General features: G+C 39.2%; 1 long non-coding RNA gene across 2 annotated transcripts in view; it reads left to right on the forward strand.

Annotated features, from left to right (window-relative positions):
* The window catches only part of LOC120410011, a 63400-nt gene that overhangs the window by 10912 nt on the left and 27897 nt on the right, over positions 1 to 24591 (forward strand). For both annotated transcript variants that reach the window (XR_005601915.1, XR_005601916.1), the window contains exon 2: positions 15901 to 15965. This is a non-coding gene — a long non-coding RNA (uncharacterized LOC120410011). The remainder of the gene's footprint in view (positions 1 to 15900; positions 15966 to 24591) is intronic.

Here is a 24591-nt window from a genome sequence, read left to right on the forward strand (position 1 = left end):
AATATTTCTGATGTAAATTAACGTGGGAGCAATTTTCTCACTCTACTTTTGACTTAAATTAAATGTAAATCCTAGAAAATAAACTAAATTTATTGTAAGTGAAACCACACCTCCCATTTTGCTGTCTCCACTTGTGCTGGTTGATTAGTGAACTTAGAGAAAGCTTATCTGCTTATGGAAGTGAATTTGGATTAAGGGTGTGTGTATGAATTTAAACTGTGCTGCTTCTCATTGATTGGCTTCCTGGTAATTGTTCTTATCTGGGAAGTGAGAGGTCTGTACACAAAACCAATTCAGAATAAGACACTCTTTACAGCTTCAGTAAGCTTTTTTTCCCACATTTGCCATCATCTGCAAAGTACTGGGATTAGAGAGTCAGACGGGGTGTAAGTCCTGGAATGAGGTGTTCAAAAGAGGCAGGAAGGGTTGGAAGACTAGGGTTGTGCAATTGGCCCTACAGAGCATCAATCACAAACCCACATCCTTTCTGATAACCCACAAGAGCTGATAATAATTGAAACAGTGTTTGCTGCTGTTAGGTCTGTATAGGCCTGTGAGTAATTTGCAGTCTTGGACAACATTTAAAATTCTGCCTCATTTGTGACCAATACAGTATTTATAGTATTTTTCATAGAGCTCAAAATGCTAACACCCCGGCATCCTGGATCAGTTCCAGCATGCATACTTCTAGTTTGTTTACCCATACTTCTAGTTTGTTTAGCCCTGTAGTTCCATCTCCTGTAGCCAAACCATTTGCCGCTTCTTGTTCTAAACTGGCAAATAAATGCCGTGTTGTCAGCCTGTTGACTCACAGGGCAGGGCATTCCTACAGCTTGCACTGCTATTACACCTGTCTTGTAAAGAAAGCTTGTTGTATCACACATGCACAAAACATTTTAGCTGTCACCATCTTTCCCTCATTCTTTTTACTATTCAAACATTTACCTAAGGAATGGTCATTTTCCATTCTTGGCCAACACGAGGTTTGGGTTTGGTTTTGTTTGTTTTATTTTTACTGGAAAAACAGTTTCCAGACTGGGGTTTTTTTAGAAATGCAGTGTGACTTCTTCCTCTTAACATTTTTTTCAAGCATGAGTGGTTGACATTCTTCCCCTTTTTCCCGTTTTCTGATCTTTGCATACGATTAAAATGGTGAATAGGTATAACTAGGTATAACTAGCAAACTTAACTCTTAGAGCAGAAAAATATCTACACCAATAAGACTAGAAATTGATTAAATCTTGACACTGGGCTTGTGAGCAGTGCCAATATTGACTACTTCTACTATCTGTATTGGCTAAATGCAATATTAATAATAATAACAGACTCAAAGATCCTATGAGAGAAAAAGATTAATAATTTCTCAGCATTCTCAGGGTAGTACTGATCCTGTGTTCTTATTCTCGTCACTCAGAAAAGCTGAGGCAGTGAAGGCAGTGAAGGGACACTCTCTATTTACAGTGACTATAGGCCATACATGGTGGAAAGCATTTTGCTTTCCAGTGTCCAGCAAATTCCTCCAAAGCACCTGTGTTTGATGCTTCAGCAGTAAGAGAAAGAGGAGTCATTCATATTACATTTGTATTGACATGAACCTTGCAAGGCTGTCTGAGTTTATTGAATCATTGAATCAAGAATTAAAAGGACTTTCATTAGTTCATCTACATGAAGATGTAAGGTTTTCTTGTTGTTTTTTTTTTTTTTTTAATTGAGATATCTGACCTAGGTTTCCAGGATGTATAGTCTAATAATATTAAGCAGCAGCATCTGCTTTTAAGAGTGTTTTTCTCAGGGTTGACCTCACATATGTGTCTTGACTAAAACCAGCATGCACCTTCCTGCTTCACTCAAGACTGGGCAATGAGGCCTTACCTTGTATTTCTGCACACCAAGATTGTCAGCAGTAGTGGCTGAAGAGAACCACTGAAATACTAATTTTGTTCATTAAGGAGTCTCTTTTTCACCACTGTTTTTTTACTTGTTATCTTGAAAATCGAGGGTAATCAAAATTAACCAGAATGCCTGCAGCAGTGAAAACAATTGTAGTGTTCCCCTGGGAAGGTTCCCTAATTCTGCAGATTTCTCACACATTCATTTTGGTGGAAAGCATCTGTGGAGGAACGAGCAGAACCATGTTTAACAATAAAAAAGCACTGAAAATGCAATAGATTGGTAGGAAAGTTAATCTCCTTATGTTTTAAAGCATGATTTACAGGCAGAGCTGTGATGTCGGATATGTTTTCAGTTAAGATAGCGTACACACAGTACAATCCTTTTATTTCATAAGAGCATTAGGATTCTTGGTGAAGAAAGGCTCTATTATAAATGCAACACATTATTATAATTATTAATATGTTAACAATTGTAAGAATTATTGCAAAGGAAGTGAGCTATTTGTTCAAACAATACAATTTTATCATCAGTTCCTATCTATGCACAATATAAATGGGATTGAATCCAGTCCACAATGTCAAAGTCCAACTGAATTTCATTTACAGTGCATTAAGTAGGAAAGAAAGATAATTTGGGAAGTGTGGGATGTTTGCACTTTGCTTACTTTGGCAAGACTCATTCCTTTATAATACATTCCTGACTTTCCCGTTTTTGCAGTCAACATACGTGGGTCTTTTTCAGTGCCAGGAGATCAGGGTGCTTCTTACAAAACAAGGTTACATAATGCTCCTAACACATGTGTGCCAAGGGGAAACCCCCTTTATTCCATGACCTACAGCCTTTTAAAGCAGTGTTGGCATTTTTTCCGTTCTACTGCATCTGGTTAATTTTTTTACTTGCTGCAAGTAAAAAAAAAAAAAAAAAAAGCAGCCCAGTGTTTTCACTGAGTGCACCTATCAGAGAAATAGGTGGTGCCCAGCCTGATGCATTTGGGCCCTATGCTGAGTGCATTTGCCCCTAAACTTCCCAGGTAGATGGAAATGTTATTACTAGTTTTATCCTTTGTCCCTCAATTACATGTTCTTGGCACATCCTCTCTCCCAGAAGGAGTGAAAGATCTCCACCACTGCTTTTTCATCACCACCACCAGCATCACCATCTGCTCTGCAGGATCTCCAGCCCAATGGGTGCTCTGGATTTACAGCTATCCCAGTCAGTTTTGCTAAGACTTGTCAACACATTTTGTCTTTAAATAGCACAAAAATCAACGTGGTGGGAGGAGGGGAGGGGAATGCACCCTGAATGATTTTGCAAAAGCCTACATAGATTGCCTGATCTCCTTTCCCTGGCCAGTTGGGAGCACTCTGAGAATGATTCCTGCATCCCAGCTGCCTTGTTTGCATGAGGCAGGAGTGTTTAGTGGAGAGGAAGGGAAGGAAGTGGAAGCTGAAAACTGTTGAGTATTTTCCGAGGACCTTCTTCCAGGCCGTGGATTAATTTCTGGCAGCTCCAGGTGTAAGCAGTACAAGCACTACTTGGAGTGCTAACGTTCTGGGAGTCCTGTAGGCCATCTCTATCCCTCACCAAATTACATCTGGCTACCAACTTCACAACATGCATGAAGACTCATCCCCCACCTTTTTTTTATTTGGTACTTTGTGTGTCCCCCAGCCCAGGTGCCTGCAGATAGAAATTGCTGTGGAACAGCTGCAGCTGAGGCATGGACCTGCTGGCTGTACACTGGCTCACATCTTGTGGGACTTGTGGCCACTGGGAAACTTGGGGAATTTCTCCTGTCTAAACAAGTGTCTTCTTCCTTGGAGAGGTGTGGATCAAGCAACATGAGGAGGCCAGAGTAGGGAAGAACAGAGAGGCAGGGACGTGGTATTCCAGTTTGAGGGGGCGCATGTGTGGTGGGATGCTGTGGGCCCTGTGTGACCTGGACAGGTCTGGCCAGTCTTTCTGGGGTGTCATCAAAGTCCAGCTTCTTGGGGAACTAAAGGTTGTGCCTCTTCACTGCAGCAAGTACAGGATTTTTACTGCAGCTGTTCTTTTAATCATTAACACACTGCCCTCCAAATAAATTTTATTTGAGCTTGATTGAGGCTTCTGAATGGACAGAATTTACTTGCTCTTGCTCCTTTTGCTATCCTCAGACATTCAGTATTGTAAGACCGCTCACACACATTTGGGGGATTTTTGTTCTGCTTTTGGAAAATTCCACTGCTCCAAACTCTAGCCATTTTCAGGAAAAGGAAAGTAAGTGAAAATTGGTTATCATTAAATTTTAGTCATCATTTAGTCTGATCTTAGACCAGTTGCTAGCTCATAGTTCTTTATGCTGGTCTCTTGAAATGAGAATTGTAGCTGCCTTTCCTGCTTAGTGCAGGCAGCAGGAGGTAAGAGGAGGACATAGAGAGATATTTAAATCCAAACAAAAACCCTCACGTTGCATTTACAGAGGAATGTCTCCATTTCTGAAAGGGTCACAGCACGCAGGTCTGTGACTTCAAAACACATGGTACCAGGAAGCTGATTACATTTTTGCTGTTACTGTATCAGAACTATTGAGTGTTTGATGGACCGTGTCTGTCCCAATAATTAAAAACTCTTTGTCAATGTTCCCTTTATGGATTCTAAAGCCAAGTAAATTTCAGAAAAAACCCCAAGATTTTTCCTTTAAAAAAGGTAATTACTGAGCTTCTAGCCCATACCCTCTTGACTGAGGTTTGTTCGAGTCATGGAGGGTTGGTCTTAAACAAATATCCCAATGAATTCATTACGTCAAAGTCATGTTCACTCCATTGTGTCTAATGCCAAAGGTATTGAGGAAATTCCATCAACAAAATCATTTTCCAGTCTCCCTGCATTCATTGCCAAGAACAGCATCAGCACAGCTGATAACCAGAGCTGCCATTTTCTGTAACATTCTTTTCAAAGGAAAACCAGAGCAAAAATAGCAGAGTCACTGAAATATAAATGGAGAAAACAAAAAGCTTGAAATATCACTTTTGTGGTTCTCAGTTGAATGAGCCTTTATGTGATGTCAGTGGAATTTAGTCCTAAATTGAAAGAGATGCTAAAATTTGCTTCTTGAGTTAAGACCCTGCCCTGGTTGGGACCTGTTCATCTTTGGTGTAATAAGGCCTGTGCAAGGATGTTTAGAACTACACTGTAAGTGAAAGGCTCGTCAGGGTCCAGTGCCCTTCCTAACTAACTTCATGCATGGTTGTTACCCTTACATGATGTAAGACACACCCATTCCCCCCAGATTATGATTCTCTAGTGGCTATTCCTGTTTTTATTTTGGTCCCTTCCATTTTTGCAAAAGAATAAGGATTCTGGAATGAGATAGATACTGGTTTTTCATATCATCTGGGATTTACCTCTAGGAAAGTGAAGGAGAAGATTTAAAACTCATGAAGTTCAAAGGGAGAATAATTAGAATAGCTTTCACTGCACACCATCTTCAGTTACTAAATAAACATAGATCCTAGGTGCATACAAACTGTTCCTTATGCCTAAGGCCAGAGCCTGTTCTCTCAAGCAAACCAGAGGGACTTCAGGTGTTTTTCAAGCCAGATGCTGGAACCAAACCTAATCAAACTTTAAGGTGTTCAAATTCTGCATTCTGAACTTGTCTAAAAGAGAAAATAGGAGGATGTGGCTTTGCATTGCAGAACCTAAACTCCTTTTGAATTGCCTCTCCCACTGCTTATCTTCATTCCTCTACTCATTCTTTCCTATATCATGTGCTTGTGATGCAATTGCAGGAGCAGCACGTGGCCTCACAGCCCATGCTCACAGCAGAAATGTTACAGCCCCAGGATTACGGCATTTGTAGAGCTGGAAGAGTTAATGAAGAGTAAATGGTAACAGGCAACTTGAGAGGAGGGAGAGATGTTAAGAATCGAGACATTGTTTTCTGGATTAATGGTTCGTACACAGAAAAGAAAGTTAAAACCTTTCCTGCTATAGGCAGTTGGGATTGGTAGAACCTGGTCACACCTTTAGAAAAAAATTCTTAGCAATTTACTCCAAACAATTCCAAGTAAACTGAAACTTCCCAGGTTATTTAGTCTTCCTCCTGATGTACCATTCAGGGAAGACTTAACACTTGTGATTGGAGTTGTGGTGTTTTAACACCTGATCCTGGAGCTGTAGCAATGGGAAGAGAGAAGTGTGCTGGATGGATGGATATGCGTAAGCCTGAGTCCTCCTGCTCTGCTAACTCTGGAAGACAGTAGGTTGTGACTGACCAAAGCTGAAAGGGGCGAGTGTCAGGAAGGGTAACCAAAGCACCCTGAATTACACATAGAAAAAGCAATCTTAACAGTGAATCACTAAAAGTGGTTATTCACTGTATTATCCTGTTAAATCCTTCTTCTGACAAAGTTGTTATCCAGTTGGTCTGTACAATGTTAGCTACTATGCAGAACTATCTGTGAGAAGAACTCAACCTCTAGAATAAGAGATGAGTCCAGGAAGAAGAAAGATCACCAGTAAAAGTGTTATGCAGATTTCCCAGTGGGAAACAATACATGACAGTGTCTTCATGTGCTTATGGATCGGAAGATCTCATTCTCAGTCTCTTTTCTCTCCCACCCCCTGCCTTGTCTTCCCTAGATGACTGCTTCTTCCCAAAGGTACCTAAGATTATTTCTAAGTGCTTGCACTCTTCATGAGGGTACTTGGCAGTTCAGTTCCACAGAAACACTATTTTAACTTCATTTAATGAGAAAATACAATGTGCTGCTTGGCCTACCTTGTGTAATCATAGGTTGACATAATACCGACATTGGTCACAAATTTTGTGGAGCCAGGTGTATTTTAACAGGTAGATTCTTGCTCCATTTTCTCCTATTTTTACATGCAGTGGGTACCTAAGAGGAAGAGCTGGGGCACAGGTTTGGTTGGTGTAGCACTACACTGTATGATGGAGAGGCAGGAGGTCATCAAATTAGATTTTGGTTCCTAGGATCCTCTTTAAGTTTTAGTCTGTATAGATGAGGTCGCACCCTGAGTACCCCAAATGTCACTTTGGGCTTATACTGTCTAACTCCATCCATTTAAGTGCATTAGCACATTAAGGTCTTTAGTTGCCCACCAAGTCAATACCCCACCAAGGCAGTTCAGCCAATTAGAGACACAAATCTCCATGTGTTATTCTCCACTGACTCTGGTTCTAAATTAAGTATTTCACTTAGGTAACCACATCAGACTGAATGCATTTAGGGGCTTCTTTTATTGCCAGGTAATCTTTTGACATCCATTAAAACTAGAATTTGCCGTGAATACTCATTTAAAGATACTTATCAGGGCTCCAGCCTTTGAGCACAAAGTGTTTCTCAGCCTCCCTACCTGTAACCCATTAAAAATCTGTTGGTGGTCTGATATGGAGAGAGATCCCATCAGGAATATGCCCCAGATTTGACCAGTCTTTATCCTGCAATTTATTGTCCAGATACTTTGAAAGTCCTTCAGTGTGCTCCTTGGAGAACCTGAATGCTTTGTAAACCCTCTTGTCCGCAAAGCTCACAGCCTAACCTACAGTTACATTCCATCAAATATAGCAAATCCTGTGATTGGTCTGCTTGGAGATTGTGGACTCTCAGGGATGATTGGAACAACAGCATAAAACCACTAGTAACTTCATGATCAAGGAAACTTTCCATAACCTTGGGGAAGCAGAGTTCAGTTGTGCTGCCATCAAATGTCAAGTTAAATATTACTTTGATTTCTGAAGGCAGTAATTGATTCCAACTCAGCCCTGCAAAGCTGCCCAGTCCTAGCACCACCCTTGTCATGTGTGCTCTTGCGATCAGTGGCATTTCATGGGAGACAGCTCCAACCGGCAGACATGAGCTTCCAGGAAGGACCATATTTCAGTATCTGGGGGTGGTTTCAGCATCCTGAGTGAAGCAGTCCATTCAATACAAAGCCTCAGACTTCAAGGGCAGAGAAGTCAAGGGGAAGATCGTCACTGACTACAGCTGGATTATGATCCCTTCTGTCATCTTCACTGCCTCTGGTCATTTTGTGTATCAGCTGACTGTAGAGTAATGTTGTAGTTACATGTAATGCAGGGTACCAGGAGGGAAGCCCTGTTCAGGGGCTATAGGAAGTCAAAGGACCTTCTTCAGCAGAACTGCAAGAACAGCTCAGCAGCGGAGAGCCACACATTCCTCAGTATGATAAAGACCAAATTCCTCCATGTCTGTACTTAACCATGACTGGTGAACAGTGGAAGTGCTTGTAAACACATAGGAACTTCCTGTAGCATGACTGAAATGAATTATAAAGAATATTTATTTTTGCAAAATGTCAGGGGTTATCATCAGTTCATCCAGCCTCCTTGTATCCCATGAAGAACTTTGCATTGTGAATTTCCTTCCCAACTCTCTCTCCATCCCATTCATCATCTTAAGCTTATACTTCCTAGGTTACTTTGTTGGTGTTGCCTGGACGTTAAGTATCTTCATACTGTATTTCATGCTACTCTATGAAGTGTCCCTTAATGAAGGCTAATCCTATTTTAAAATATATGATCCAACCACTAAATTCAGCTGCTGGATTTTTATCCTACTTTTTTTTTATCCTCTACCTGTTTCCCAGCCTTTCACAAAGCCTTTAAGTATTATGAGATCCAGGGAAATGAAACCATTCTTTATGGTTCAGATTTTCCTATCAACTTTGGGAAATATTAGTATAGGGTACTACTAAACTGTTGGACTTCTAAAACAGTATATAACCCACCATCTTTACATATTCGGATTTTGTTGATTTTTTTCAGCCACTGTTTCAGAAGAGCACTTCTTTGCTTGACTTTGTTTCTTAGATTAAAGACATCCTGATTAAGAAGAACTTAAGAAAATGCTCGTATAGTTTTACATGTTCCCCAAATTGTTATGCAAAATTAAATGCTCACTGGTAAATATAAATCACTTTACTTAAGGGGAGATGAAGTCATAGATAAATAAAAGGGAGTAGTCAGATAACATTTCCACGGTAGTGAACAATGGTTGTATGTTTGCATAGCTGTACTTTGACAAGAAGATTTCCTTCGCTGAGACACTGCCACCTATGTAAGACAAATTTGCTCAAGTCTGTGTTAAACTGTCTGCTTTGACTAAATCGATGAAGCAGATCCAGAGTGATTAGAGATGAGTAAGAATAGGGACAATGGTCAACTGTTATATCAATATCCATCAGACACGTGCTTTAGAGAAACAGGAGTGAAGGAAATGTGATCTATTGTAGCTTGAGGAGGCTGCATTTTCCCGGAGGGAACCCTTCCCCAAAGCCTAAGTAGTTAAAATGCACAGCATTTTGTTTGCTTCACAGTAGCTACTTACGTGACAAGTCTCAGGGTTAAAGGACCATAAATCATACTTTTTTTTTTTTGTCAGGATGGTTAAAAATCTGATATAAACAGGCTCCTGACAAAAATGTGACACCACTGGAATGGCCAGCAGTCATTGATTTTATGTTTACAGGTTCTCTTCCTCAGATTCAAAACAATCCAGTTTACAGCCAAATGAGACTTGTCATGGAAGCAATTTGAAAGCCAATTATATCAATGGCTTAACAGGGACAGATGAGCTAGCTAAGGCGAACTGAGATGCTCATTCCTCATGATAATAATGCCCATTTAGTTCCAAATTATTTCTCCAAATATTTTTATAAAACCATTAACCTAAAGGCTAAGGTGCTTCTTACTTCGTTATCAGTCTCAATTTGTGCTGGAGCTGTCACAGCATCACTATGGAGCAGGACTAACAACTCCACAAAGATGGGGAAGGTAAAACAGCAAAACCCTCATTACAGAGTAGCTGAAAACTGTATCCAGAGTATCTCTCTTTATCTAACGGGCACAATCCTATTTTCTATTGAAGTTCATAGAAGGTAGCAATACAAAAGAAAAGGTACCCTAAGATCTGCTGGAACAGCTGTTACCCTAAGGCTATGTGAAGTAAATGGGTTATGAATGGGCTGAAAGAATGGATAACATAAGTGTGTGAATGGGTTAATGAATGAGTCGAAATAAATGGGTTAAAAGTTCGAGTCCTACAGATGTTAAGGAGTGCATAGAATTGAACAAAATCTGAAAAGATTAAATTTCAGGATGATATTGTATTTTGCAGATTTAATTCAAAAAAAGGAGGGGATGCTGATTAGTCTGAAGGGCAGTGTAGTTTACCTCAGGGGTAAGGCCACTCTGCCTGTGTGTGTGTGTGTGTGTGTGCACGCGCACTTTGCGCTGGGGGGAAAATGGGACAGACAAAATCTAAGCAATAAATTGATATTAAAGATCGGGCAAAAAATATGATGACCTTGATCATGTAGGAAAAATAGCACATTTAGGAAATCACCAAATGCGTGTGCATTCCCGTTAGGGCTCTCAGAAACGCAGTAACTGTGCAAGAAGGTTTTCCTTGAGTTTCCAACAGGAAAACACAGATGTTTTTTATTACAGCAAAGAGCAAATAGCAGATTTGTATGAAACCAATAAACAAGTTTCAGAATCTATCTCAAACACAGCAAGATTACAAGAGAGAAAAGATAAAGCATTTACAGAAAGTTCCATGCCTCAGTGGTGCCTTATCAGGTTATGTGAATACCAAAGATCAGGAAAGTGCCAGTTAAGAGAGTAGTAAAGTCTGTTCAATATTAGGCTTTAGCAATATTGACACTTCCAGGGAAGCAGAAGGTAGGCTGTGTTAAATAAATCTTAATAAATCCCATTAAAGAAAACACTGTTTGCTTGCCATAAAATCAAATTACTAAAACAGCTGTCCATGCAGAGTATTATTCGCTTGGTTTCAGCTAAAGTCTTGTATCTTCATCCTTCAGCTTTCCTTGACAAATGGACAGAGTCCCTCTTCAGTAATTTGTCTTTTGTCAACACCTTCTGAACCATGAAAGTTTATAAGCAGCACAGCTGACAAGTTTTGCTGCTGAGAGTCCAACATAATATAAGCTGGATATGCAACATCCAGGTGGATTTAAAATAAGTTCTTTGATGTGGTAGAAGGGCAAAAAGTATTTTTTTCTCAGTTTTCACTTTATGTGTTATAGTATTATAGTTTCAATTTATTTAAATGCCCTCAAATGCAAGCATACAAACATACACATGTTACTCTTAGTATTAAATATAGTTCTTATATTTTATATAAATATTTCTCCATAACATAAAACACAACTAAAAATTAATGTGTGTTAGAGCTACTAAAAGTGCTCTAACTTGCATTAGTTATAATTGCATTATAACTTACATGCAGTTATAATTATTGCAATACTTACGTTAATTATAACAATTTAAAATGCTTCAGCAAGTAAAAATAACAGCTTAGAGACACAAAAATATACTATGTTTTGTTTCTCTAAGTGGTATTTTTACCTTGTTGAAATACTTATTTTCTTGATTTAAAATGTAATTTTCTTTAACATGGTCTTGCAGAGTATTTCCCTTTTTTCTCCTTTTCAAGACAAAAAATGCTTCAATGGCATTTTCATTAACGTTTTCGATATTAGCTCAGTTCATGACCTTTGAGTGATTTTGCCTTTAGTATTCTTTATTTACTGAGTAGTTTGGTTAAAATTATGCTACTCCTAAACACCACCACATTTGCTCCAAATTTCTACTAGATCTTCTGCAATGGTACCTGGTAAAAAGCAGAATACCATTATGACTCCCAGTGTGAAAAATAAATGGTTTCTATCTAAAAAATAAGTTTTTTTAACTTAACAAGGTAACAAAATAACTTTTCATGTTGGAAAAACAAGTAACTCGTTATCTGGCGATCCCGGCACAGCAGAGTAACAGAGCTTAGCGGTGTTCCGTAGCTTCCCTTTTTTAAGAGGAAGCTACCTGACGTGTGGACATCATCTTTGAACATCTCACCCAAAAAGTACAAATGTTTTAAATTAATATTATGTTGATTTGTTTAACTCTTCCCTAATATACATATAGTTGAATGGATAGAAGTTGCATGGGTTAACCTGTAGGTCTGTCCTACACACACTGAAGAGAACTAGACTTGGTAGCTATGAGGATCATATAGATCTCCATGGAAACCAAAGGATAAGTCAGGGAGAATCTATATAAAACACTGAATGTTTGCTGCAGTGTCTCATCAGAGAGCTAACTCTCCAGCTGCTGCCTGCAACAAGATAAGGAAGAGCTCAAGTCATAAAGTAAATCAGATCTGGATTTCAGTCACTTTGGAAGTGGAAGTGTTCAGTTGCATTTGGCTTATTGCACTGGCAGGTCCATGAACAAAACAAATAGACAAAAACTACCCAGAGTCAAAAGTCAGAAATAAACACTCATCGTTTTGGTGTAGGTTAAGACAGAAACAAACAAACCACAAAAAAAACAAACCACAACAAAAAAACCCCCAAACAAATCCCCACATGCTCTCAAGTGCTCTCAGTTAATGCCATTGATGTGAAGACGACCAGCAAAATTTCTGATTTTCAGTCATTGTCCAGAAAGAAAAAAAGATTGGTTTACTTCATGTAGGTGTTTTCTGACTACACATGAAATCAGAAATGTCTTGTCTTGCTGCACCTCTCTGGACAAAAATTACTGAAGGGAAGTGACAATCTAGACAGTGATATTGAGTATCTTCTAACATTATAAATGTACGTAATTCCTTCTTGTACTAAAACATCATGTTCATAGTTTTTCTGTATAATAAGAGATTGAGACAGTCCCTTGTGCAAAATCTCTGTTTATATGAAGAGAAAACCAAATTTGTGCATAAATGCACTTGTACACACAATGAGGTTTTTTTTCACTGGTCTTTGACTTGTCTGATCTGCTCAGTCTTCCTATATTTTTATGTAAAATACATGTATTTTAGCATGTGACTTTTCTTGAATATCTGTTACTCAGAAGAAGTCAGAATTATGAAGTAGTTAAGTAAGTTAAAAGAGGATAATTTATTTAGCTGAAGATTCAGAGGGTGTTGTGACACTTCTTTGTGTACAAAGAAAAGATTTTAATTGGAATTGGGGTGATACTGGTGTGATTCAGCAAAGTTGATGTACACAGAAAAGCCTACATCCCATCCTTTTCTGTATCCTTTGCTCTGTTCCTCATTATAGGATGTCTTTAGAGATAGGCTCTGTCTAGGCTGGGTTTTTAATGTTTTCTTGATTTATGACCTCCAGGTGAGTTTCCTCTAGGAAAGCAGTATTTCAGATTTTTGCCTTTAATGGGATATTCAAGAGGCAAGGTAACTGTTTTCAGGAAATAAAATACAGTAGGGCACAGTGACATTTGGAATTTATGCCATCTCCCTTATGCAGCAGTAATGACAAGCAGACATCTGCTCCAACATTTCCACAAGGTCTTCTTACTACATAGCACTCTTTATTTTATTGACAGCTCCGTATTGACTTCAGAGCTTTATCCTGCTATCACTGCATTGAATGGAAAGTTGGGATTTTTGTGTGATCTTTCAACATCAGCTATGTTTGCTTTAAGACAGGCACCAGAAGACTCTGAGGCTTGTCATGAAATAGTAATGCCAAGCCTGACTTTAAGCATATAGTTTCTTTGACATGAGGAAATTTTATGCAAGTGGAACCTATTCCCTGTTTTCTAGACAGATTTCTGATAGGTTCACTGTGGTCTGATTTGTCTTTTTTTTTAATGCATAGGAGCATTACCTGTAGCAAACTGGCTAGCCTCTACAAATCATTTTCTTCATGTTCTTGGAAAGGTATCAAATCCAGAAAGAAGTTTAATTAACCTTTGCGGTCAAGCTGATAAAGCACAAAACTTATTTGCAGCAGTAACAGTGGCTAAATACAGAGGGTTAATCTTGATGAGGACATCCGCTGTCAATATGTCCTTTAAGCTTTTACTTCCCTTTAAGCACCATTTTGGCTGTGATATCTCCCCTGCTATGAAATTTTAGATAGATGGAAATTCTTGAGAGGTTTCTGAACCATGCAGTTTGCATCTCTGCACATTTCTGCCCAAGGCATGAGAAATTATCTGATGTGCTGCTCTGGCCTCATTGTTCTGTTGGAATGATGATGTTACTGGCATACAGGTACTGGAAAATTCTCTTAGGAATCCTTTTGAATGAAAGGCATTATCCAAATGCAAATTTTAACTTGTGGCAATATCACTTGTAACTTTGGATTAGGAGTTACATGAGCAGATGTTTGAATAGCCTGCTGATTCATCGAAATGCAGGGCATAAGCTAATACTGTCGCAGGCCTGGTTTGACTCTAGAACAATAGGAATTCAGGGAGCCTGGGAGTTAAAAGCAAGGAATACTGGAAAAGACAGGCAAAATCTGTAAGTGTCCCCACCTGCTCCACTCTCTTTTTTTAGAAAAAAAAAAAAAAAAAGAAGGGACATCATGAAAGAAACTGTTTGTTGTCTTCTTTCAAAGCCTATCACATTCCCAAGGAGTCTTTCCACTACCTTCATCAGTTTTGTTTATTGTTTTAAATTTTCCATGTACCTCCACAGCTTTCTTGGTAACATATCTTCCAGCAGGCCACATTTCCATCAACTCCAGGAGCTGCTGCTCACCAAATTCTTTGATTTTGCACCACTAACAACAGGATGCTGCTTCCTCTGCCACGTTTGAAAAGACCGTATGTGCCCTAGAGTTGGTTTTTTTTACTATGTTCTTTAAGGATGCACGCACTGATTTATGAACACAAGACTCCAATCTGTGTGCCCGAACTATTCAGTCCCATTTTGGAAGTAGATTAGAACCTGACTTCAATGCGCAGCCTTTTTGCAATTGTCAAAGAGTGAAGATCACTTAGAAGTTGTCTCTGCTGATGTTCAGAGCTGGTTTGTTTTGCCTTCTACCAGCCACCCTCCCACCTTTACATCAGGTCCTGTATCCCATATTCTGTATCCTGTATCTATCCTGTGTCCTGCACTGAAATGCATATCCATGCATTTTTTAAGTCAGCACCAAAGATTCCTGCCAAAGGCCAGGTGATGCCAAAGGGGCCTCTCCTTGACATCTCATATCCATTTCTGTGAGGAACATCTCTGCAGGTGCTTGGTTCTCCTCCAGACATTTCTCCACTCCACATAGAATGTGAGAGATGATATGCTGGGAGATCAGGAACCAGGAACAAGGAATTGTGCAATTCCTGTCCACCAGCTTTCTCTGTTCAGTTGTACACGTGGGCTGACTCCAACTACACAGACACTGGCTGGAAAGTCAGCAGCAGACGGGTCAGTCTGGTACCCCGAGGTGACCAGATCTCAGTCAGGCTGCACTGTGGGGTCAAGTAAAAAACCTCAGGGCTGAGGTGAAAGGCAGATAGGGGCCCAAGGCCAACATTAAGGACAGCGTAACTTCAACTACAGCTGCAGCCCTACTGACAGAGCAAAACTATGCGAAACCGTAAGAGCACACGTACACAGATTCTTCACTGAATGCTTTCAGTGGGTCACCCCAGTATTTGCAGTGATTAAGGTTTAGGCAAAGCAGCAAGGTGCTGTCTTCCTCCAGAAATTTTTCCCAGGTAATAACCTGTACTATTGACACAGACAGAGAAAAAAAATGCTGGTTTTTCACTTCCCTTAATCTTGCTAATTTGTAATGCTAGGCAGCTAGGGTAAAAATGAACCAGAATGAGAATGAAAACTACTGAAATAAAAGTATCAGCTATCTAGCTTGCATCATTCTCTGCATTTCCAGCAAGGACACCTCCCCAGTAATAACACCAGCCCAGTCATTCAGGGCCTTTTATGCGCTGCGACTTCACAAGCTGTTTTATGAATCCAGTGTGGACAGGTGATTTCCATCTATAGGAAAGCAGAGCACAGAGAAACACTCAGAACAGAGGATAATTGATGTAGTCTGTTTAGTTGAAAATTTAAAGCAAGATTTCTGGCCATGAACATTCCTCCAAGCTGTAATCAGACCACCATAGGATTAGTGGTGGTTCTAATTCTCCTTTCTGAATTTACCTCTGATCATCAATTTTTATTTGTACAATTTTTCTTTCAGGAAAAGGCTATCTTCTAGTTTTATGCATGATGGATGGGAAACAGTGGTCTATGCTGGGATAAAAGGTGGGTAAGTCACCTACTGAATTGTTTATGCCACACATTTAGGGTCTCTGAAAGATGTCATTAACATGCAAAATGGCTGAGCTTGTACTACAAGACTGTATCCGGTAGGTAAAGGACACACAGATGTTGTACTCACCGGCATTGGAAACTAAAGAAGGAAAATATCAGAAATCTTTGCTATATTCAAGTCTTGCTCTCACGTCTCTGTACCTGCAGAATCCCTTCAATAACCTTGTGGGTTTAAAGTTATCATAGTGGCTCAGATTGAAAACACGGTGAGGTGAAGTGGCGTGTTTCCACTGATTTTATTGACATTTTTATCAAGACTATCGCCACGCCTAAGATTTTGCTGTATTTTCCATAGGAACAAATGAGAAAGTACATGATTTTGTACACACATTGCTGATTTTTCAGCTGATATGAGCCAGTGGTCACTTCTGTCTTGCTTGTCTGATTTTTGCTAGTTTAGAAGTCAAAACTCCTCATATTTTATCTGCTTATTTACTAGAAAAAACCAACCAGCTACGTGGCAAATTACTCTTAAGAGTGCAGTAATGTTCCAAATTTTTTAAGTACCACCGACACAGTAAAAGTATACCTAGGAATGTAGAGATAATCTTGAAGATAAAAGATATTACCTCACTATATTAAGTAATTAAACCTTAGAGACCCCGGAAGAAAAAAGAGCAATATAGTCAAAACTACGTTCTAAAGACCTTTTTGTAATCTCTATTACTGGCATTCATTTTGACCGACACACACTGCCATATAATCTCTATGAGTATTTACTGAGGCCTTGCTGCTGGTTCACTGTTTTTACCTAGACAACAAGATTCATGGAAACATTGACATATCATAATCTAATCACAGATGAGATACTGTAAATGAGCTTTACGTGACTGTACTGGAGTGGCTCAACAGGTTTTGATACGTGTCTGGTACACTTCTGAGTGCTTTATGGGGACATCCCATTAGATTTACATCCATAAGGGCAATCTTTTACTGGTTTGAGATCTTATAACAACCAGTTCCTGTTTCACCTCGGCAAATTGCTCCTATAATTGTTTTATTTATTTATCTATTTATTTGCCTCAGTTTGGAAGATCTTTTCTTGTTTGGGGGTTTTTGTCTGTTCATTTTTATTTCTCAGATAGAAGTAACTGGATGGAACCTCCTCTGCAACCATGCTGATCTGTTTTCACTATTAATTTTGTGCCTGCTTGTGTTTGGCCCAAGGGAGATGTATTTGTATATCCCAGTTCCTCAGATCTTTAGTTACTTGAGTGGCACCTTCTCCAAAACCAGTTACTGTGCATTGACCTCAGTGAACTGATTGCACCTGGCTGATTTGTTGGCTACACAGCTATTTATTGATCAGCGCCTTTAATATGTTACCAAACCAGAAGGAGCCAACAGCTGCTCTCTCTACATTTGTACACAGATTGACCTGTTAGCTGTGTATCAGGAAGATAGAAAGGGATTCAAACAGACAAGTTTTTCTTTTTTTAAAGTTAATGAATGCTGAAGTATTATCTATGTTAGAGGAGTTTCTCTTTTCTGTCAATTTTAATCAACATCTGTGAAGACCTAGATGAAATCCAGGAGTCTGAAACACACCCAGAGAAGGCTACTACCCTGGAGAAACTGCTGTTTGAAGAAGTAGCAGTTTAAGCCCCTTTGGAGATAATCTCAAAAGTATGATAAAGATTTTATTCAATTAGTCAAAAATATAAGGAGATGTGAGTATGTCCACAAACACCGAGGAAGCTTGATTTACCTATTGTGAAAATAATATTTTACTGTATATGGTTAATCATCAAAAAAGAAATAGAAATCATCAGAAAAAAACTAGGTAATTCCATATAAATTATCTGCTTCAGCTCATTCCAGTTTCTTGGATTGTACAGAAACAGGACAAAAGTCTAATGAGATTGTATAATCTTTGAGAGGGTCTGGCAGTACTGCACTCTGTACAGAACCTCTTTTCCATGAGGCCTGAGACCACAACTTCTATGATATAGTTCATCCACCTTCCTTTCAGTACAATGCTATGAATCCTTTGTGTGAATAATAGTCTGAGAGAGCCTGTTTCTGACCAGGCATTGCAAAAGGAAGCATAGGCATCTGATGCAAACACTGCAGATATCAAACAGGGCATAAAATGAAGTCCACCTCTTTTCCTTTGTCTAATTAATTGCATTCTAGAAATATTAGCCATATCCATAAACTGTTATCATAGTTGCAGATCTTTTGGGAGGTGCTTCTTTACGTCATACCGTTTTCATTCAATATTGTTAACGTAAAAATACGCAACACAATGTAGGGAGCTTTGTTATGGTTACTAAAGATAAAGATCCACACATTCACCCCCTGCCTTTTTTTAAGGCACCTTTAGCCTCATGGTTTTGTTCCTCCACACATGGGTACAATGTCTCTTGGTACTAGGGAGTCAAGGGCATAAACACTGTGCCAAAGGGAAGATAGTCTCTCTGCATGACAGCCTTTAAATGTCATGCTTGGCCAGAGAAGCAAGGGAGAACCTGTATTTCCCTTCTGCACTTCCAGCTCAATGGATCACCAGGTCTGAATACGGCTCATCTGGTTTTTGACAAACATCCAAAAGTCTATAATGTGATGATGGCTTCATCGCATGGAATCTGAAACACAGACTACACTGATGGTAATCCAGTTTTCTTGGATTATGGGAAATATGTTCACCCAATAAAAAGTATATATTAAAGATACAATACAGATAAAAATCCAAGATATACAGCTGGTGACTGCCCAAGTGAACTTTACTGCAATATCTACATAAGTGAAAATTGATTATTCATAAGTGTGTAAAATAATTTGCCCTTTTTATAAATAATCAGTTTATCTAGCTTGTGGGCCCGTTCATGTGGAGAAATGCTCATCACTTCAGTTAAGAAAACGAATGGGCCATATTCTCCTGTGGCATGGTTTGTCTTTCCTGCATTAGTACAGTCCCCAGTGTGACCACAATTACAGCAGGATGGAGGCACTGCATTCTGTTGTGAGTAGCTCCCCTTATATAAACACCTTAATAAACACCATGAACACTCTACATGTATAACACCCACATTGTAACCATGCTACATTTTCTGTTCAGGTAAAAGTGTGTGACTTCTGTGTACAGACAAAGCAAACATGAAGCAAAACCAACCAATCAAACCCATGTAAAATACATATATGTAAAATTCAGTAAAATAAGCAAGGTCATGAGGGAAAAACCAACATGTTCCGTAAGATGTGGAACAAGAAGACCTGGCTTCTCTGATAGATAGCAAGGGTTGAGCTTACAGATCAGTATTAGCCATTCTTTTAATAGAAACAGTGTTGCTTCATGGGATTGCAAGAATCTGGGGCGTCTGGGATCACATACCTGCCAGATTCCACGGAAATCATCTACCAGCTACAAGTGTTGTCTGGGAGCAGCAGATGAATAGGCAGATGGATCCATGGTACATCACTGGATGCCCTTAACTGCAACATAAAAACCTGAAGCAATAAGAAAAAAAGAGTTATTCAATACAGTAGACAGTTGGAATCAGTGGGGTTTTACACTCAGTTAAATGTACATTTGTCCAGTATTCTGCTTTTCTGTTCCTCCTTCTGTTCCCAAGCCCAGTACATAAGTGAAATGGAACACCACAACCTGGGGTAGGAAAAGACCTTAGAGGTAGAGAAGCAAAAATGCCCATAGTGCAGCTGAATCTCCAGAAAGGCCCTGTGGCTTTCAGCAATCTGTATTTTCCAGCAGGTTCTGCAGCAAGACAGGGGTGGCAGCTGCTGAGCAGTGAGGTGTGGTGCTGATACCCAGTTTTCTCAGCAAGCTTAAGGCTCTCATGCAGAGCAGCAGGGGTGAGGAGCAGGGAAGCAAGATAGCAATGGAAGGTTTTTGCTTTGCCTGTGTAAGATGGATCCGCAAGCTTTTCTCCCACACCAGCTCTTTGTACACTCTTGGGCAATGAATTTCATTGACCTATACAAAGGGTCCTCTTACCTGGAAGATGACCAAGTGAGCTTCCCCATCCCTGCAGGATCAACTGCCTTGTGGCACAAAGGAATGGTGCAAAAACCCATCCTGGAGAGAGAAGGAATGAGACTGCCCAGTAAAGGATGCCTGCAGTCAGCTCTGTGCCGTGTGCTTTGTACACCTGGTGGGTGCATCTGTTCCAGACTCTCCTTGTTTCCAGACAGTACCTTGACTCACAGTGACAATGATTAACTGCTATATTTTGTCTGTAATATGACATCTCTCTCCCAGCATCCACTTCAGCCTCGTGTGACACAAGCAAACACGACCCACGGATGAAACACACTCTTCTCATCCCTTCTTCAACAAATACCTTCCATTCCTCATTTGTTTCGGCAATGTAGAAGGCAAAGCACCTTCCGTGTGGGAGCTGCAAGCTGATGCCATTTCAAGTTCTGCTGTCTGGGACTGTTTCAATTGAAAATCAATTAGAAGTATTTAGGTTGTTTAAATAAAAGCTACAGCTTTACCCTGCCAATGCTCTAGAGTACAGAAGTAACATTATTTTAAAACTGTCTTATCATTGCCTTGATTTGGGATTTTGACTTAAAAGAATTGTAGCAGGTCTCAAGGATGAAGTTCTGCAGAGGTGCTGAACCTATTGCCTAAGGACATGTATTGCTGGGGTGTTAGATAACGATTAATAGAAAGGGAGGAATGAGTTTTTCTGGTCAATACGTAACAGCCTTTCTAGTAAGACAAAAAAAGATCTTGTGCAATTGCCAAGTGTCTTTTTTTTTTTCTATGTCCATGTGAACATTTTGAATGTTACAAGTGGTCACTTTGCTAACATTAGGAGTGCATCTCACTGGGAGCTGGTGGTCACTGCTGACACAGCAATAAAAATTTTCCTTGGACTTCCATCCAGTGGTAACAAAAGGAAGGAAATGACCACATGGACAGCATGGCTCTGTTTCTTAGGTCGTACAACTCCAAAAATTATATCAAAAAGGAGGACTGCAGGGAAAGGATCAGCATATAGAATGATAGAATGTGACAGTAGCAGGTCTATATTTTCTTTCAAGTGTAGGTAGTCTGTGTAATAACTTTGAGTAATATTGTTCACTGCTTTGCTCCTTTCTGTCTGGTTTTCAACAAATATAATGAAACCAGGAATATTTACCTACGGCTGTCACCAGAACCCAAATACTTGAAATTGGTATATACTATATATACACCTAGTTACAGATTTAAGACCTCCAAGTACTGAAAATACATAATTACATCAGTAATTGTAGTGTAACTGTTAATGCTAATGAAGAATGAAATGAAAGCTTTTGACCAAATTAATCAAAAGAAGAAAAAGTTGAGAATGCAAGGAAAACTTTAGTTTTTAAGCTAGCACATGATGTTTTTAAAATAGTAGTCTTTTCCCAGGATGCCACAGTTAGTCACTAAAATGACATCCAAGAGTACCATTTTCACTTAGCAACTTTTGGGCTTCTAAACCTGGAGCAGGATTTCCCCAGCCAGTTCTCTGGCACTGATGGATCCCTTCAAAGGGTTTCAGATTTACATGCAAACAATATACTATTCTATTTATTTTAAAATGGTCAGAGTTTATTTCTGGATTGGAATTCTTGATCATGAGTTTCTCAAAAAACAGAGTTAAGTTGTACATGTTAAACTTCCCAAGTTAAACATTTTACCTGCACACAGCCAATAACAATTGTCATGAAAGCCCACATATGTTAAAGTGCATGCTAAATGTCACAGTGTCAGTACATATTGAAAATTAGGGAGATCAGGAAGGCTTGACTTTTGCAAAAGTCAGAGATTATCAACATGGGAAATGTGGAGTAAAAGCTACATATTTAAATAAAACTTTCAGACTATACAAGCTATTTAAGGTCAATGATACAGAAATATATTCATGTGATGTTAATGATGGGTGAGTTAAAGAACAGTTTTTAAAATCATATTTCAATATAATCACAATATTTATTACAGTGTAATAGGAACTATTTAAAGCATTTCTCATACTCTAGAATCTTTCAGTAGTAACATCATGTCACAACCTTTTTTCCGCTCATATTCAAAGTTTTTTGCTTAAGAGAAGCAAGAATAGCAGGTATGGGAAAGGAAGAATTATTTGATTAGTTGTGTTGTAGGGGTTTGTATTGGTTCTGTATTTTATTGGTTAACATTATAATTACACCACTTATAGTACTAATATCACTAGAAACATAATGTCAAATATTAACTTTGTGAGTGTCTTGAAAAATACTGCTGGACTTAAAAGGATATTTGATCCTAAAATATCTTTGCTGTGCAATTTATAAAGATTTCAATCTTACCACATGAATGTACTGCAAGATTAATTTCTTGTATTATTCCTTGAAAGGCAGCCATGTGACTGTTCTGATATTAAGGTAAACCACAATATACTTATTTTATTCTCACGTTCAAGGCTCACACCTTCTTTTGTCTGTTTGAGCAATTGTGCAGCTCTTAGCAAGGCCTCCTGAACACTTACTGGTTTCTGTTTGCACAGCTCTATGGCCATTAGAGTTAGAAGTTTAATACAGTGAATAAATAGCTCTCCAAGACCAGCTGACTGCCTTCCACACTCATGTACTGATGTATTAGAGTGTGACACAGTTCTTATTTCAGATGTGCATGTCTCCAACATTGCATCAGAATTTATTCTTTGCAGAACTGTTAAAGGATCTTCAGTGAGGACACCAAGGGGGGCCTTTTTGGGCTCATGTCACATGAAAAACCAATTTAGTCCTGATTTGGAAGGATGTGTGAGTGCACAGTAAATGGATAGAAGTGCAGAGCAACCACATTGCGGAAGGCTCTTTTTACCTGACTTTGGGGATCTGAAGTTTGAGCATATAAGACTTCATAAATACCTCACTTCCTCTGTCCAGCTCACCCCAAGAGAGGGGAATGATTTTCTAGAGCTGCCCATCTTCCTCTCTGGACTAAAGGAGATATACATGAAACCATAAGGCCAGAAATGTCTTCAGATGGCTCAGCTTAAGTGAGTCTTCCTAAGTGTGACAGCATGTATCCTTAGAGATTTTATCTTATGTAAAAAATAAAATAGATACTTTCATAAATCAGCTGCAGCAGCATGGGCTATTTGAGATTCATTTGGCACAGGTTTTGTGGTATGCCTGCACTTTGCTGCTGCTGGAGTGACAGCAGGGTAGACATGCCTCTAGGGAAACGGATGTCAGTTTATCCGGTGATTCATGCAAGATGTTGAGAACCCTGATGTCTTGACAATGAATGTGCTGATTGTAGGCTGGGTACCTTTGCGTGTGCACTGTTGGGTCCTACTTCAATGCACTACTTGTTTTCTCATTTATAATGTTCTTTCTGAGTAATAAGAACAACTGAAAATAAAACCATGAACAAACTAGGCACTACATAATGAAAATAATCATGTTCAAGGCTTCTTCTGAGATTCTCGGATCTTGCATTAAAAAGAAAAAAGCTTCTGGTTTCTGCACATCAGGAACATTTTCTTATATAAGTGATACAGTTAAAAACTCAGCACAAAATCTTAAAGTCATTGTTTCCCTTCCTTGGGTACTATGTAGAAAGAATTAAAAACTATCCCTGTTCATCTGGCATTTATCTTAAACATGTGTGAACTACCAATAGTAAAAAGAAGCTATTTGTAGAGAACAAATATCTTTCCTTATCTACTTTTTCTTCAGGCCACTGAATCTTAACTGGCAAACAGAAATGGTTTTGTGGCTCAGTGACTTATCAGTCTTCATCAGAAACATTTATTTACAAGCTGTTTCTCAAAGTTGACTGTATTATACAGTAAATTCAAGTGTTTTATAAGCAAAGTCAGCACTTAAGCAAACTGATAAAATGTCATTTACATGAACAGTAGCATATCTGTGCTTTTGACCCAACGTGTTTACTTACAGGAAAGTATTAGTATTATTAGGTATTAGTCCCAGTCTAGAGGTTTAGTTCACTACAGTGCAGAATTATTTCTGAGACTGACAAAGGTAGCTCAGTCTGGGCCCTGGGTAAAATATCAGGGGTCCCCTTGGTTCATTAGAGGTTCAAACAGAGGTTTATGCAGAGCATGCTGCACTTCCATCCCTCCTCACTCCTCATCCTGACCTTCCCCAGAATTACCAACCCCTGCTGCAAGCTCGTCACCCCTGTGTCTCTACTGCTCATTTGGATTTTCTTCAAATCTATGTCTTTTCCTCTGTTTGGAAAGTCACTGAAGCTCCTTTACATAGGTCAGCTGTGTGCCAGCTATATCCACAGTATGGTGAGATACTCCTTTCTGTTGTTTGTTGTGAGGTTTCTTGCACTTTCCTTGGAAGGCACTACTTGACCTGTTGGTGCCAAAGACAACTTACAGGATTTGCAGGCTTGGCTGCCGGAATTAGTATGACGCACCTCTTTGTAATTGTGTTCTTAATGTTCTCCTACCGTAACTGCTTCACAGCAACTCCCAAAAAATCGCAAATCCAGGGTTTCCTGGACTGCCAGCACTTGAGAAAACTGTGTGTGGAGTCTGCCAACACCAACTCCTCTTATTCCAAGAGGAGAGGTTATTTTGTACCCTAGAGGAATGAACTG

This window comes from Corvus cornix, chromosome 5 (genome assembly GCF_000738735.6).
Source record: "Corvus cornix cornix isolate S_Up_H32 chromosome 5, ASM73873v5, whole genome shotgun sequence".
NCBI lineage: Eukaryota > Metazoa > Chordata > Aves > Passeriformes > Corvidae > Corvus > Corvus cornix.